The 13392-nt window shown below is 41.6% G+C and overlaps 1 protein-coding gene across 1 annotated transcript in view; it reads left to right on the forward strand.

Moving 5' to 3' along the window:
- The window catches only part of TEAD4 (TEA domain transcription factor 4), a 51648-nt gene that overhangs the window by 16018 nt on the left and 22238 nt on the right, over positions 1–13392 (forward strand). The gene's annotated exons all lie outside the window — the stretch shown is intronic.

The raw sequence follows: 13392 nt of genomic DNA on the forward strand, positions 1-13392 counted from the left end.
AGATTTTTGCAACAGATTAAGCTTTTGCTGGAGTTTGTGAAGTTTTTCCTTCCATCTTCTTTGTAAGCTGACTTTAGGGCTCTTCATGTTAAACTGCATTTCCGTTTAACTGATATCTTCTGTGTGTTCCATGCAAAAATATAAAGAAATATTTTTCCACAAGTTCCAACCATTTCCTGAGAATTGAGGAATTTACCTCTTTTGAAATGCCCACTAGCCAGGAAACTGCTGGTATTTGCAGCAGAAAAAAAACCCCAAACAGTTAATATCAAACTATTGTGGCTTCTTTCTTTAACATGCCTAGTAGTGAAATGAACAAAAATAAATTAATGGTTTTATTGTGCCCTAGATGTTCTCTAAATTATGACTACTTTTTTTTCTTTATTTTGTTGTTTAAAAAAATGGCACAAATCTTCTCTAGTCCCTTCATAATTTTTAGCAGCTCTGTATTCCCTTTTTTTTTTATCAGGCCTAAAGCCAGCAGTGCTATGTAGGCTTAAGTTTTTCCCTGTATATATGTCTGCAGTCACAGAGCTTTCCTCATGTTCAAGTAACTGCCTTCATTAACAAATCTCCATGACCTTTTTTGCTCTTCCTCTGGCTTTATTTCTAAATTTCAAATATTTAGTAATGCTGCAAGACTGAGTTGATTGGGAGGAGTATATTTCTCTGCAAGGTACTCGTTCTTCTTTTTTATTTTGTAAATTACACTGCCAGTATATCAGATTTCCTGTTTGCTAAGCCAGCCTTATGGTTTGTAGCTGCATCCACTCTTCTACCTTACATCTGAGAGTACCTGTTTCAATTTCATTAGTCAATGTTTTCACTTCTTGCAGTCATTGTTTTGCTTCTGCTGTGCTTTACACATTTCCAGTTATTTTCTGAAAGATTTAGTAAAATGCCCTAGTGTTATTTTCCATTTTTAAAAACACAGAGTTCCTTCACAATTGGATCCAAATATTTCCAATTGCTAATGTGTTCTTATATATACAAGACATTCATTTACAGCTTCAGATTGAATTCGGTTCCTGGTAACATCAAATATGGAAAATGAAAATAGATGTCCACTGGTTTGGGTTTCTTTTCTCTGAAAACAAACACATATGAGTCTCTCTTCTGGCCAGGTTTTTACAAATGCGTTGCCAGAAAGATATCAAAAACATAGAGTAAGTTCTGAGAAGAGCAGCAAGAATACCAGACTTAATATTGATCTGGGAGTTGAAGGGACTGATTTAGGAGGAAAGATTAAAGTAGCTAAATATACATAGCTTGGCTAAGCAATGACTGAAAGGGGGGAGGACACATACTAACAGTCTAAAAATATCTGAAGGGTGTTAACATTTAGGAGGGACAGGGATTATTTTCTGTGGAACATATGAGCATGACTAGGATTAATGGGAGAGAAAGAAGAAATATAGGATAGATATCAGAAGCAGCTTTGTGGCGGCATAATGTCCTGTGCTGGGGGATTTCTCTTCCACAAGGAAGAGATTTCTCTTCCACTGTTATTTGGGACTTTTAAAACTATATTAGAGAAAACTATAAGGAATATATCTGTGAAACTAGTCCCAAAGGATAGCCTGGTGGGATGGTGCTTTGTATCAATGAGAGATGGATTTTAGATTAAACATACTATGATTTTACACAAGAAACAGAGGACAGTAGGCATTAGCTGGTGACCAAATATTACTTTTCACTGTGAATAGCTGCAGATTTTTCAAATTTGTTAGTATTATGTTTTATACTGTCTGTGTTTCTGTGATGTGAATAAGTCTGTTAGACCAGTGGACTCACAAGCCCTTTAATTTCTCAGAATTTATCTTAATTCTGTTCTTTAGTCAGACATTGGGTAGAGGAGGGTAATAGCATTTCTCAAGCAGGGGGATCTACATACATAGAGGTAGTGGATGAGTCTGAATACACAGATTGTACAGAGACCTGGCCATAGGAAAATAGGAGCTTTCTTGCTTCAACAGTGCAAGCAGGTGAAGTCTATCACATGAATCAATTTTCTTTTAAATGTATGCCTTAGAGTGGCCAGGCATGTGTGAAATATAGCTTAGCAAAACTTTATTGCATATTAAAATATCTGTGCACATTTTTTAGGCAAAAACAAGGCAAGATAACATAACCTTCCCAGGTTCCATTGCCTTAAGAGTTTTGGCCCGAAAGGAAAGAAAAGCCACTTGATGAGAGAAAGACAATATTACAGCTAAAAGAAGAGACAGTACTCTCATTCATATAGGATCCAGAAAAGGAGTACAGGAGAACTAGAACTGTTATTGGTTTTAATCAGCTGTTCATTAGCTACTCCATAACAAACCCTGTATTGTCCCTGTATAATGAAGATCTGGGCAACAAAACTAGGAAGGCTGTGTGCAGTTTGCACCCGGACAGATGGTCTTGCAAGTCTGTTGGTCACTGGCAGAGCTGACCTAAACCTCTGCGGCCCGGACCCACCTGCTGCTGAAGGGTGCGTAACCAGCAGCTGCTCCTTGTTAATTGTCACCTTGGACTTCTGACCCATCTTCTGGGTGCTCCCTCAAACTTTCGGCAGCTCAGCACACACACACGCATGCAGACTCTGTCTTGCTCCGTCCATAGCTTCTTGAACAGGAAATTATACCATTTTCATTGAAACTCTTCCATCTGAAATGACTTTAGAATCACTCTTCTTTCCCCTAGAGCGCAATGTGTGCAGGAATTGAAAATCCCTGTTCAGGAGCTCAGATGTGAGTCTGTGGACTGAACACAGGGAGCATGACCAGTGCTTTATGAGATAACCCAATAGGAATGACCCAAGCTGTTGATTGCAAGTGCTGTAGACACAGGCCTGTTTCTAAGCATGACAGTGAAACACATGTGCATGTGTGGGATTTAGCATGACGTTGCCTTGAGCCTTGACTGGAGACTGCATCATCATCTTTAGTTGCAGAATCATATAAAACAGGCCTGGAAGGGACCTTCAAACATCATGTAGTCCATTCCTGTGCCCAGAGGCACAGGTCTACTTAAGCTATTCATGTCTAGCCTGATCTTTTATGCTTGCAATTGGAGGAGGGTGATTTGACATTCTAGATACAGCAGCTTTCAGCTAGAAGGAAGTTGAAGCACCTAGATACTTGCAAGTTTCCTTTGAATCTGTGTGCGTTTTTTAGGTAGCACTGGCAGCTTAGATAGTTCTTGTAAGCCTCTTGTTCCTGCCCTCATGTCACTCCCCGAATTACAGTTGCCCAGCTCTCTGTCAGGCAGTGCTGTAAACTCAGTTGGGGAACAGGTGTTTAAAGAACGTAGAACAGAACTGTGCCAGTGTTAAGAACAGAAAGATAGGGGGAAAATAATCACAAGCTACTGCAAGGAAATTTTATGAGCTTGACAGATTTCAGTTACCCAGGAAGTGATCCAGACAGTACCTACAAAACCTCATTTTTTGCAGAATTGTCCATGTTCTTCTATAACCAGCAATGATGAATATTTTATTTTCACCTATTAAAAAATATGGCTTCCTTAACAACCATTGTTGCTTGTATTGGGATGGTATACAGCTCCGTGCTGAAGGGCTGTTGTGTTGAGGCCAAGGGTATATTTCCTTAGGAAACGCTGAGTTGGAGCCATTCCTCATACAAAATCAGTATTCATTTCTTCGTATAATTAAAGAACAGTCTCTGTGTGCTTTTGCTCTCCCTGAAGCTGCTGCATATTTTCCAGTTAGCTGGGCTGGACTGGGTCCTTGTCTTAGAAGGCAAGCAAAGCAGTCCCAGCTCATCATAGAACTAAGCCAGACTAGGCCACATGCACTGAGAACTGCACGGTTTTCTGCTGGTCACACAGCAAGGGTCTGAATCTCACAGACCCCTTCCCCCTTCCAGTCCTGATTTCTATGATAGTTGGAGTTTTTTGTACTTGGTCAACCTGCCATCTAGTTATGTGCACAAAACAGATTAGTACTTGGGCAAAGCGTGCAAGAAACAGTACGCTATTGGTGCCAACAGAGGTAGCTGATGGCAGGTCAAAAGGAGGGAAGGTGCTGAAGCTTTTGCTTTCCTTTGAAGTAATATCAGTGAAGCACTATTGAGAGTTGCTTTCAAATATCACCTTAGCCATTGGAAGCTATTGAAACAAGCAGAAAGACTTTCACTGACCTAAGGAAGAGTTTGGCAGGTGTCTAGGTCCCTAATGTAGGACTTGGACACATGGGAACTATAGGGTGTTGTTGGAGTTGAGCATAGGTTGCAGTGCCACCCTGAATAATCATGTTTTTCTGAACTTGGGCCTTACTGAGTAAAAATATGCTTGTGCATGTATAGTTTTGTTTATAGGTGACCTAAGAGACTGAAAGCTGTCAGTCTGACACAACTTTCCATGCAGATTCTCATTGGCTGTTTCAGGTAGTATCTGCTACACTCTCTGGCATATGAAAGATTCATGTTATTAGAAACAGCTGCCTTGGTATAATTGTGGGGTTTCCCAGCCAAAATGAATCTAGACAGTGCCTGTAAGATTCTCATCAGTCTTACTCTAGGAAGCACCAGAACAGGTCCCTGATCTGTTTCTGCTGCAGCCCTTAATGTATATATGAAAGAGTGCTTTATTGGAAGGATTATCTTGCAATTCTATGGGCTGAGGTGATAATGTGGGAAAACGCAGCTGATTAGGACATTCAATTTATGCACCAAAAAACTGCACTCAAGGCTGAGAAGTGATGCAGAGCTGTGTAGCCTGGAGCTTTTCAGTAGACTGATGGTAAGGGATTGCTGCATGCATATGTTGCTGCACCTTAGTAAAAGTTCATCTTTCCAAGGAGCAACCCCACATGCCTTTTGGGCAGTAATTAGGAGGCACTTTAATTTTGCCTAGCCATTAGGCAAATGATGCAAGGACAGGAAGACCTTGCCCTGTCTCATACCAGTCTGTGCATGAGGGCTAGGTGGAATAGAGTTCCAGGCTACAGCTTCTCTGATGGCAAAGATGGTTTAAGAAGTTTCACCCTGGTTCTTACTTTGTTCTCTCTGTTGTGCCAGTGCTGTGGTTAATGTGGCCACAATGGGAACTGGATCAGCAATCCAATTAAAAACAAACAGACTGAAAAGAAATATAACCAAAAAAAATCCAATTTTTTCTTTTAGGGGGAGGAGAGACTTTTATTTTTGTTTTTTTTTTTTTTAATTTTGGTAATCTAATTTACAAAATGTGCCCTCTCCCCCTGCACCTTCTTCCAGCAATTTAATTGGTACAGCTGCAGGCAGGAGATGATGGAGTATTGCACTGGGCAGGAATGACCACCTGAGGAAAGGGGAACATCTTCAAGTAGCTTTGCTGATGAAGAATATGTTGGTGTAACTACACCTGTGGTGACTAACTTTCCATCTATCTCCACTCATTGTTTGGAACCAGTAAGAAGCTTCCCAAAGCCTACAGGTTCTGTAATTACTATTATTATTATTATATCAAGGGAGGTAATCCTCCTCCTCTACTCAGCCCTCATGAGGCTGCATCTGGAGTATTGTGTCCAGTTTTGGGCTCCCCAATACAAGAGAGACATGGAGCTACTGGAGTGAGTCCAGCAAAGGGCTACKAAGATGATTAAKGGACTGGAGYATCTCTCMTATGAGGAAAGGCTGAGAGAGCTGGGCCTGTTCAGCCTGGAGAAGAGAAGACTTAGGGGAGATCTTATCAACGTGTGTAAGTACCTGAAGGGAGGGTGTAAAGAGGATGGGGCCAGACTCTTCTCAGTGGTGCCCAGCGATAGGATGAGAGGCAATTGGCACAAATTGAAACACAGGAAGGTCCGTCTGAACATGAGGAAAAACTTCTTGACTGTGAGGGTGATAGAGCACTGGAAGAAGTTGCCCAGAGAGGTTGTGGAGTCTCCTTCTCTGGAGATATTTAAAAGCTGTCTGGACAGGGTCCTGTGCAATGTGCTCTAGGTGACCCTGCTTGAGCAGGGGTGTTGGACTAGTTGATCTCCAGAGGTTCCTTCCAACCTCAGCCATTCTGTGATTCTGTGATCATTATCCCTCATTCATGCACTTTGCATGAAGAATCTTAAACTGGACACCAAGAAAGATCAGTTTCTGAATGGGGATAGCAGTTCTTGTATTTCTAGGTGTGGATTTAAGCTATATGGTGGAAATGAGAGAAATAAATCTGACCCTTCCCAGCAGAAGGCCATTTATGCAAGACAGGGTTCCAGTATTTATGCCAATTAGTAACTGGAACAGCTAAGTAACTGGAACCTCAGACAGATTGATCCCCAAACCACTGTTTCCCCATATATAGTATGGGGAGAAATCTAACTTGGTCATCTCTGTAAAGCACATTTAGATTTTTAATTGAAAAGTGTAGCACGTTCTTTCTAAAAGGGTGTGTGTCCTGTGAAATGGTCCTGGTTCAGTTTAACTAGTGCAATCTGCGTAGTGACAAGGCCTCAACTTCTGTGTCATTTCAGAGTAGGAAGGAGCTCAGCACTTGCACAGTCAAAATGGGTATGTCAGAGCAGAACTGAAGATGTGGTGATGCTGATCGCTTCATTGTCATATTTTTTAGGGATCTAATTGTTTTTATAATTTTTCAGAAGTACTGGCTCAGCTCACTTTGAGTCTTCATCGCAAAATCTTTTTTTAGGGACTCCATGAGCACAGGGAATCTTTTCATGGAAGGTTAAAAGTTAAAACTGAGCAAATTTGAGCATGGAGTAAATGATCAGAGTGATGAAACTTTCTTCTCACAATTGAATATGAAATTCTCTGGCATGTGTAACTGTACTATGGGAACTCAAACCTGACTATTCAGCACTGTGGTTCTGCTGTGGCTGGGAAGAGATGTCCAGATATGATTGGCCAACGGCCCATGTTTGCATGTGATTTTCTATGGTCTGTTTCATGCAAAGTGATCCCAGGATGATGATCATAGTGATGTATTTAAGTTCTTATATTGTCTTCTGAATACGTTTCTCTGGATTCAGCATTGGCCATTTAAGGAGAAATTAGGTTGTTAAGAAGCCTGAAAGGAACCTGATCAGAGTGAACTTTGTCATTATTAATATCGTTTAGAGAGTTGTCTTTAGTGCCTGACACACAGTCAACATGCTGCTCTTGAGAATGTCCATTGTTGTCAGGGCCACTGGCCAGATGGATTTGCCATTGTTGCAGTCCAGATAAATGGGAAAAATAAGACACCATTTCTTGCTCAGTATACTTAGTTTGTGCGTACCAACAAAAATTGAAGACTGCTGGTAAAGAGCAAACTGCAGCGTTCAGAGAATAATGGTGGAGGAGCAAGGGTGGAGGGAAGTGGAAAGGTTGAGAGATAGGAATGAATAGGAAAATGGTTATTGTAGAATTTCTGTTGGCTTCCGGGATAGTTTCAGCTGTGGTAATGGAATTAATAGTAAAAGTAGGCACTGAAACAGAGAGGGAGGGAAGGATTAAGCCTGTGGAAGAATCTTGAGTGCTGAACATCAGCACTGTATGATATACATGGTATACCAAGACAAATTTCAGAAAGAGAAGGAGCTATAGGAGAGAGAGAAGCCAAATTTTAAAGCTCCATAGACAAGTTCCCTAAAAAAGAGATTTTAAGGGTGAAAACAAGCATGCTAAGTAATCAAGAAAGATGTGACATTAGTGATAGCCAAAAGCCAAGGAAGATAAGAAGGGACGAAGGGAACCCAAGCCAGAGAAGGAAAGGGTGTTGATGGCATATCTTCTTGCCTGGAAAAAGCTGGGATGGGAAATAGGGAGGCTAACAGAAGCTCCTCACCAAGGTTTTGGTAAGAAAAGGAAGATGGTTTGTGAGGGAGGGAAAGTCTAATAAAGATGGCATTAAAGGAAGGAAGGAAAATATCAGTAAGAGCCAAGTGTCTGGGTATCTTGCTGAGAAGACAGGATTAGCCAGCAGAAGGACAAAAAGTTTTTGACAAATTCCCTGTTTGTGGAAAAGGTGATGCTCAGGAGGGCATTAGTGTAGTTGGGAGGAGGAAGCAGTGGAATGAGACTGATGAAAAGTAAAGTTGCGCAGCTAAGTATGGGCAGACCCTGTGACAGTTTAGCTCATATTGTGCATGCACTCATGAACATAACACACACTGCTTTTGTCTTAAGTGTCATTCTAGGGGAATCTAAGACTTGCTCTGCAGTTAATTTTGATTTGTGTGCATAGAGAAGCATTAACATTTGGTGGACAGCTGGATATCCTTAACTTCCCTTTTGTGTCTAGATTTATTTGTCATGCTGTGTCCACTGCATGCAGTCCGTTATGTTATGTATATGTTGATTGTAGCAAACAGTTAACTGTATGCATAGCAAGTTCAGGAGACAGTGATGTCCCGGGAGCTATCATTAAGTGATACAAACAGATTGAAATAATGGTTAAGATAGCTCCATGGACCTTGCTTCAGTTAACCTTTCACTGGGTACAGCTGGATTTTTGCTTCTATAGATCTCTTATCTTTGCTGCACTTCATAGGTAGGTGCATACATTTCCTTTGGGAAGACAGCAGTTATCTCTATCAAGAAGCAATACTTTCACACAGTTTCCCACTGGAAAGATTTTGCAGAAATCACTATGAGTTCTTAGTTCTTATCCATCTAGAAGAGAGGCTTTTGGTTCTTCCATCCATCTCTGTCAACAGATGTGCTAGGATAAGACAATTCCCAGGCTTAAAAAGAAGCTTTATCTGCCTCTTGTACAAGCAGTATTATACCATTACTAGCAGAGAGCCAACACGAAGCTGTGAAGTAGGATTTGGAAATGTCTTCTATGGCTCTGGGAATTTCCTCAATTTCTCCTGCTCCCCCTCCGCCCCCCTTGGAGGGAGATACTTCTCTCCTGTTACATAGGAATAAGCACAGGTGTAGAATGCAGAATCTAAAAGCCTCTGCACCTCTGTGAACAACACTTTTCTGATAACTGCTGAATGCAAAATTTTGCAATTCAGTGTGAGAGGGGGTGGGAGTGGAATTGATGCCCTTAAAAGTTTGTCTGTTAGGAGTATGAGTAAAGAACATGAGATCTCTCGCTTTCCTCCTTTTTTTTTTCATAACGTGCCTCCAAGGGGAAGGCTTCAGGGAGGATAAAGGGCTTTTGGGTGTTGGGCTGCAGTTGGTATGTTGGCTAAAGCTTCATGAAACCTAATGCTCAGTTTCAACAGAAGAATCACAACTGTTGGCAGGTTCTGGCGACCATGGCAGGCCTCAAGAGGAGTTATTCTAAGAACACAACATATGATCAGATTACTGAGGGACGCTTTACATGGTCCTAAAAAATGAACCATCTGACAGCTTATGACAGCTCTGTCTGTTCCAGCTGAGAGAGGAGTGCTAGCTTTTGCTTACCCTGTAACCAGGGTTATGAAACAAAGGAAGTGCTTTCCATAGTCTGTGAACCAACAGACTGCCAGCAGTCTAATGTCTGCATACATCTAACTTCTAATAAGGAAAACAAAAGACATACAGGACTTGCTTCTTTTGCAGTTTTGAATTTTTGTAATTTAATACCTTCCTGCTGGGAGATTGCTAGGCTTGGCGATTTGCATAGTTCTGTCTTTGGTAACTGTGATGATAATGTCTTTGTGAGGTGACCTGTTTTTGCTACCAGTATCTTTATTCCCCTTCTCCTCAGTCTTCTCCAGTGAAGAACATGACATGAAAGAGCTTTGTAATTTTTGCTGATACTGTTATGGGCAAAATGGTCTTAATTTGAGGAATTTCACTCTATTGAATTTGTTGCCAATTAACATAAACTTTTATTTCCTGATTTAGGTACTGAGAAAAACAAGAAGAAAAACAATTAAACCCTTGGGGAAACACCTTTCCTCCCCCTTCCCCAGCTTCAGTTTCAGTCCACCATCTCTCTCCCTCCCCCCTTCCTAGTCTCAGCTTCCCTTGTTTTTGCCATGTATTACACTCAGTCCCTCCCAATTCCTTTAGCTGAGGCAATGCACTGCACAGGAGGTTGGGTCAGCTCGTAAGATGATTTCTTTCTGCTGCTCCTTGCTTCTTACTTTTTTCTTCCACTGCTCCTTGTTTCTTACTGCTCCTATGCTCTGGTGCGGTTTCTCCACAGGCTGCAGTCACTTTGGGTGTGTACCTGCTGCAGCATAGGTCCTCTACAGGCCGCAGTCCTTTCAGGGTGAACTCACTCCTGCGTGGCTTATCCATGGGCTGCAGTCCCTTCAAGGGTGTGCCTGCTTGGGCATGAGTTCCTTCATGGGCCACAGTACCTTTGGGGGTGTTCCTGCCCCAGCGTGGGTTCTCCACAGGCTACAATCCCTTCAGAGGTGTACCTGCTGTGGCATGGGTTGTCCACAGGCAATAGTCCGCTCAGGGGCCTACCTCCTCTGGTATGGAGTGCCTCCTTTCAAGAGTGTGTCTCCAGCTATGTCTCCCCTATTGTCTCCTTCCATGTGTCTTCCCCATTTCTCCTTCCTTTTCTCCAAACACATCTCTCTATATATTTCCTCCCATGTTCCTCCCTGCCTTTTGTATATCTTCCTGTGTCTTCTCATGTTTTTCCTTTTTGCGTCCCCTTTTGTGTGTCCTCATGTGTCTCCTTTTGTGTCTCTTCATGTGAGTCCTCACATATGTCCTTCTGTGTGTCCAGCTGTGTCTTCTGTCCCTAGTGGCTACTACCCTTTCCTAAATATGTTTGAGCAGACGTGACATGTACTCCTGAGTGGTTGAAGTTTTGGCATACAATGGGTTGTTTTTAATCTGTTTTTGAACTAGCTGTAGCTGGCACAGGACAGTTCATGGCCTCTTCCCACACAGATCATCCCTGCAGCCCTCTGCTACCAAAACCCTGATATTTATGCCCAGTTCAGACAGTTGCGAGGGATTGTGCTCTCTCTGTATAATTCCCTGACTTTCTTGGAATCACAACAAAGCTAAACCTGTCTCATAACACTTAAAATATTTAGTTGAGAATCTATTAAAATTTAGTTCTGATGCAAGGATGATCCATCCTCAGCCAGTGTCTGAAAAGCTTCCACGCGTTCAGATTGTTGGTATAGCCCGATTTACCACCTATTAAAGTTTGTCTGTCTGAAATTTTACTCATCCAGTTCTTCTCAGGGCTAGTTTTTCATTGACTCGTTCTGTCTCCCCCAAAGGAAGTTTCTCTTGGTGCAGATACACATTCCTTCTTTATAGATAATAGGGTTTGAGCACCTTATTTTGTCTTCCTCATTTCCCACCTCTGATGTGTGTCAAACTGTGTCCTTCTGAAACTCTGGATTATGCCAGCATCTATGGTAGCCATGCATTTTCCCCATCACTTCTGTTGTTTCTTACCTTGTGAATCTGATCCATGTCCAACAGATGGAGGCTTTGGAAAGCCATAAATACTATTCTGGGCACTAGAAGAAAGTGGTGCAGATGTGTCTCATAAGCAATTGGTCTCAGCTTTGTAAAAATGGTTACATTAGTTGTCAAAACAGCCAGGTGGAAGGTAGCATAACAGCATCTGGTCCCATCTTACTGTCCTGGGCACGTGACGGTGCTATGCTGGAACTGTGGGAACTGAAGAGGTCAGAGTGCTACATGCTGGGCATTGTGTTTCTGGCACAGAAATAGTTCTTAATTTGTGTATAGAGGAGTTGGAGTTGTCCTCTCTTTTCAGCTGTGAAACTGATTCTTCTCCCAGGGGAGCAAGGAGAGCTTCTGTAATGACATCATTAGGAAAAGATTAAGATCTGTGAGTGTAAAATGCTTTCCCATCCTTAACTGTGCTTTGGTTACATTTCATGAACATGGCATAAATGCAATCATGAATGTTTACATTCTGTTTCTGAAACAGATGGAATTAGGGGTTTTGCTAGACCTTCCATAAAGGCTTGGGTGGTCAATCTCTAGCACTGAGTCCTTCTTTGCATTCAGTTTATTCAGAGGTTGAGTTAAATAAGGGTTTAAAATAAAAACTAGTGACAACTCTTTCATGGAATATTAAACCATCTGAATAAAAATCGCCCCTTTCTTCAGTGCTTGCTTTCTTGATTTCTGTGATGTTTTCATGTACAAGTTCTCCATTCACTCCTTAAGTATTTCATAGAAAATAATGTGGTTTTTTTTAACATTTCCTTTTAAAGAAAAGGAGAAAAATCAGACCTTTGTTATAAATAAGCTTTACAAGAGTTGCGGCTTTGTTTCCCAGTCTATTCCTTCTCTATTCCTTAAACAGTTGCAGACATATAAGATTTCTCACAGCCTTGCACTTCCCACTCCGACTTCTTCTGAAGGTACCGTGTCACCACTAGTGTGGTCAACACAGATGTATTTTTTGCAAAGCTTGGTCTTTCTCTCACATTTCCTGCCTTGAATCAGCCTAGACATCAGATGCGCAACTGCTGCTTTTCTATTTCTGCTCTTTATTCCTCCATCACGCTCTTGCTGTTCAAAAGAAGGGAAGAGAATCTGGATGTCTGGTCAGACTTGGCACATGGGAGTTTATGGAACCTGCATAGTCTGCCTCATGTCTTGGTATACACTCTCAAGTAGTTTTATAGTGCTAGCTGTGAATCAGAGTCTAGGCTTTATTCTCCTGTTCGCTGCTGAAGTTGTCGGTAGCTCAGCCTTCTCTTGTCTGCTTTTCTTTCTGATTTTAATTTCTGGACCTCGGTCTTCTCCGGTCTTCTGCTCTTGTTCCAAGCAATTTCAAATTCTGTACCAGTGACCTCCTAGCTTTACGTTTCATTATTCATTTCATTCATGGTTCTGTTACTGCAATTTCCCTCATCTGTCACCATGACCATCTTTTGTTTGCATCTCTTCACTGGCCTTTTCTTCTCTCTCACACTGACAAGCCGCACATAGAGCTGCTTGTCTTCATTTCCCTGGGCCCTGAACGGCCTAATCTCACTCTGGCATCTCTTACAATCGAGATGTAAAACCTTCAGTGACCACTTGTTTTCTGTTCAAACAAGCATTCCTTCATCTTTCCCAGCCTGTGCCCCACTTTCCTGTTTATGGGAGCTCCCCATAATATGGGAGCTCCCCATTAACTTCCACAAAGCTAAGCTTCCTTCTCTATATCTCTTTGAAGAATGCTCCTTTTCTGTAATGGCTACAAGAGCCTGAAAACACTTCATTCATGGTGTTATGTCACACTGATAAATACCATCTAACTATTTCCATGTACTTCTGCATTGTTTTTTGTTGTTTATTTTCCTGTAGTTAGATTCTGAGTGCTTTAGGACAAGGAGCTTTCTTTTTTGTTCTCTGTACTGATGGTCTTGATCCGTGCTTACAGCTTCTATACACCATGGTAATACAAGTATTAAACAAAGCATTTAATTCCCCTTTTTACTGATCATTTTAAGCTATACAGATGCAAGTTGGGAAATACAACTTGCAGCCCAAAGTTCTGCTTCTAAAACTGTGGCCTCTACAACGTGAA

Source organism: Apteryx rowi, unplaced genomic scaffold, assembly GCF_003343035.1.
Source record: "Apteryx rowi isolate R43461 unplaced genomic scaffold, aptRow1 scaffold_506, whole genome shotgun sequence".
Lineage (NCBI taxonomy): Eukaryota > Metazoa > Chordata > Aves > Apterygiformes > Apterygidae > Apteryx > Apteryx rowi.